The sequence below is a fragment of the Eriocheir sinensis genome, unplaced genomic scaffold (genome assembly GCF_024679095.1).
Source record: "Eriocheir sinensis breed Jianghai 21 unplaced genomic scaffold, ASM2467909v1 Scaffold694, whole genome shotgun sequence".
NCBI classification, from domain to species: domain Eukaryota; kingdom Metazoa; phylum Arthropoda; class Malacostraca; order Decapoda; family Varunidae; genus Eriocheir; species Eriocheir sinensis.
Window position 1 is genome coordinate 130,881 of NW_026112047.1, and position 4,413 is coordinate 135,293.

Consider the following 4,413-nt stretch of genomic DNA (forward strand, 5'->3'; position numbering starts at 1 on the left):
CCATTGTTCATGTCATTGAAATAGACAATGAATAAAAGCAGGCCTAAAACTGAACCTTGATGAACCCTACTGGTAACATTTTCACTCCCATTCGGATTTTTTACCGTTAATGGTGGAAGAGGGTGCCAGGATGGGTTTGAGGAAGGGCTAAGGGACATGATTTTAGGATGGGTTCAAGGACAGGGTGCTAGGATGTGTTGAAGGACAGATGGTAGAGGATGTTGAAGGACAGGGTGTTAGGATGTGTTTTAGGATGTGTTGAAGGACAGGATGGTAGGATGTGTTTTAGGATGGGTCAAGGACAGGATGGTAGGATGTTTTAGACGTGCTTTAGGATGGGTTCAAGGACAGGGTGTAGGATGTGTTTTGTTAGGGAATTAGGTCATTGTTAACCAGGGATTAGACAAATTAACGATTTCCTTTATGGAACTAGTCTCAGTCAAGAGGCTCTGCCAACTAAGGGAGTATCGTCTGAGCTCAAATAAGTTCCTTGGATGGTACTTACATACTCTGGCTCATCGGCTCCCAGGGACCGAGACTTGTATCATCAGTATTCACTGCCTGAAGACTAAACACATTTGCCATGAAAGGAATAACAATAGTTCAGGTATGCTTCCTTTCATGAAATAATAAATAATTGCCGTCTTGCGGCAAGGATAATTCAAATACCCTTCTGGACTCACATGGTTGGCTTTCGGCCCACAACATCACTGCTCTCAAGCTTAACAACACCTCAGCGCTTGCCCCATATTAACTCGCGGCAGTGCTGATTTAAACTTAGTCTCGAGGACAACAGTACTCCTCCAGAACTTATATCAAGAGACCACTTCTTTTGAAACCCCTCGAAAGATAAGTGCCTCCTACAGTGATTACAACTAGGTGCATTACCATCAGGCCTGTTAGGATTATCATTGTTGTAACGTTGGAGGTGGCTAGGGGAAGTCAGGCACCCTTGTTGTATTAGTGGTAACCTTCCTTTACCTTTCTTTTATATTCCTCTTCCCTTCCTAACTTTTTTTTCCCTTCCTTGTCTTCTTTTTCTTTATATTCCCTTCCTTCCTTCCCTAACTTTTTTCCCTTCCCTTGTCTTTCTTTATATTTTCTTCCCTTCCCTAACTTTTTTCCCTTCCCTTGTCTTTCTTTATATTCTCTTCCCTTCCCTTCCCTAACTTCTTTTTCCCTTCCCTTGTCTTTCTTTATATTTTCTTCCCTTCCCTAACTTTTTTTCCCTTCCCTTGTCTTTCTTTATATTCCCTTCTTCCCTAACTTCTTTTTTTTCCCTTCCTTGTCTTTCTTTTTATATTCCTTCCTTCTAACTTTTTTCCTTCCCTTGTCTTTCTTTATATTCTCTTCCCTTCCCTAACTTCTTTTTCCCTTCCCTTGTCTTTCTTTATATTCTCTTCCCTTCCCTTCCCTAACTTTTTTTTCCCTTCCCTTGTCTTTCTTTATATTCCCTTCCCTTCCCTTCCCTAACTTTTTTTTCCCTTCCCTTGTCTTTCTTTATATTCCCTTCCCTTCCCTTCTGACTTTTTCTCCTTCCTTGTCTTTCTTTATATTCTCTTCCTTCCCCCCCCTTTTTTCCTTCCTTGTCTTTCTTCTCTTCTGTCTTTCTTATATTCCTTCCTTCCTTCCCTGACTTTTCCCTTCCTTGTCTTTATATCTCTTCCTTTCCCTTCCCTAACTTTATTTTCCCTTCCCTTGTCTTTCTTTATATTCTCTTCCCTTCCCTTCCCTGACTTTTTTTTCCCTTCCCTTGTCTTTCTTTTTATTCCTGACTTTTTTTCCCTTCCTTGTCTTTCTTTATATTCCTTCCCTTCCCTGACTTTTTTTCCCTTCCCTTGTCTTTCTTTATATTCCCTTCCCTTCCCTTCCCTGACTTTTTTTCCCTTCCCTTGTCTTTCTTTATATTCCCTTCCCTTCCCTTCCCTGACTTTTTTCCCTTCCCTTGTCTTTCTTTATATTCCCTTCCCTAACTTTTTTTCCTTCCTTGTCTTCCTTATATTCCCTCTCCCTTTCCCTTCCTAACTTTTTTCTCCTTCCTTTGCCTTTCTTTATATTCTCTTCCCTTCCCTTCCCTAACTTATTTTTCCCTACCCTTTGGTTTCTTTATATTCCCTTCCCTTCCCTAACTTCTTTTTCCCTTCCCTTGTCTTTCTTTATATTCCCTTCCCTTCCCTTCCCTGACTTTTTTCCCTTCCCTTGTCTTTCTTTATATTCCCTTCCCTTCCCTAACTTTTTTTCCCTTCCCTTGTCTTTCTTTATATTCCCTTCCCTTCCCTGACTTTTTTTTCCCTTCCCTTGTCTTTCTTTATATTCCCTTCCCTTCCCTGACTAATTTTAAATTACCTTGTCTTTCTTTATATTCCTTCCTTCCCTAACTTCTTTCCTTCCTTGTCTTTCTTTATATTCCCTTCCCTTCCCTAACTTCTTTTTCCCTTCCCTTGTCTTTCTTTAAATTCACTTCCCATCCCTAACTTCATTTACCCTTCCATTGTCTTTCTTTATATTCTCTTCCTTCCTTCCCTAACCTTTTCCCCTTCCTTGTCTTTCTATATTCCTTCCCTTCTTCTTTTCCCTTCCTTGTCTTCTTTATATTCCTTCCTTCCCATTCTTTTTTTCCTTCCTTGTATTTCATTATATTCCCTTCCCTTCCCTAACTTTTTTTCCCTTCCCTTGTCTTTCCTTATATTCCCTTCCCTTCCCTAACTTCTTTTTCCCTTCCCTTGTCTTTCTTTATATTCCCTTCCCTTCCCTTCCCTAACTTCTTTTTCCCTTCCCTTGTCTTTCTTTATATTCCCTTCCCTTCCCTAACTTCTTTTTCCCTTCCCTTGTCTTTCTTTATATATTCCTTCCTTCCTTTTTTCCCTTCCTTGTCTTTCTTTATATTCTCTTCCCTTCCCTAACTTTTTTTTCCCTTCCCTTGTCTTTCTTTATATTCCCTTCCTTCCTTCCTGTTTTTTTCCTTCCTTGTCTTTCTTTATATTCCTTCCTTCCTTTTTCCTTCCCTTGTCTTTCCTTATATTCCCTTCCTTCCATAACTTCTTTTTCCTTCCTTGTCTTTCTTTATATTCCCTTCCTTCCCTTCCCCAGTTTCCTTCCCTTGTCTTTCTTTATATTCCTTCCTTCCCTTCTGACTTTTTCTCCTTCCTTGTCTTTTCTTTATATTCCTTCCCTAACTTTTTTCCCTTCCTTTTGTCTTCTTTCCTTCCTTCCTAACTTCTTTTTTCCTTCCTTGTCTTTCTTTATATTCCCTTCCCTTCCCTTCCCTACTTTTTTTCCCTTCCTTGTCTTTCTTTATATTCCCTTCCTTCTTTTCCCTTCTTGCCTTTCTTTATATTCCTTCCCTTCCCTAACTTCTTTTTCCCTTCCCTTGTCTTTCTTTATATTCCTTCCCTTCCCTAACTTCTTTTTTTTCCCTTCCTTGTCTTTTCTTATATTCCTTCCTTCCCTAACTTTTTTCCCTTCCCTTGTCTTTCTTTATATTCTTCCCTTCCCTTCCCTAACTTTTTTCCTTCCCTTGTCTTTCGCCATATTCCTTCCCTTCCCTAACTTCTTTTTCCCTTCCCTTGTCTTTCTTTATATTCCCTTACCTTCCCTTCCCTAACTTCTTTTTCCCTTCCCTTGTCTTTCTTTATATTCCCTTCCCTTCCCTTCCCTTCCTTGTCTTTATATTCCCTTCCCTTCCCTGACCTTTTTCCCTTCCCTTGTCTTTCTTTATATTCCCTTCCCTTCCCTAACTTCTTTTTCCCTTCCCTTGTCTTTCTTTATATTCTCTTCCCTTCCCTTCCCTAACTTCTTTTTCCCTTCCCTTGTCTTTCTTTTATATTCCTTCCTTCCTTCCCTAACTTTTTTTTTCCTTCCCTTGTCTTTTCTTTATATTCCTTCCTTCCTTCCCTGACTTTTTTTTCCTTCCTTGTCTTTCTTTTATATTCCTTCCTTCCTAACTTTTTTCCCTTCCTTGCCTTTTCCTTATATTCCCCTTCCTTCCCTAACTTCTTTTCCCTTCCTTGTCTTTCTTTATATTCCTTCCTTCCCTTCCTGACTTTTTTCCTTCCTTGTCTTTCTTTATATTCCTTCCTCTTTTTTCCTTCCCTTGTCTTTCTTTATATTCCCTTCCCTTCCCTGACTTTTTTTTCCCTTCCCTTGTCTTTCTTTATATTCCCTTCCCTTCCCTGACTTTTTTTCCCTTCCTTCCCCTTCCCTTTCTTCACTTCCCTTCCCTTTCCTTTTTTTCCCATTGCGATCCCCTCATCTCCATTTCTTACCCTTCTCTTCCCTTCACTTAAGGTTCCTTCCCTTCCCATTCTTTTCCTTCCCATCCCTTCCTTCCCTTTCCCTACCCTTCCCTTTCTTCCCTTTTCCCTTTCCTTTCCTTTTTTTCCCATTGCGATCTCTTCATCTCCATTTCTTACC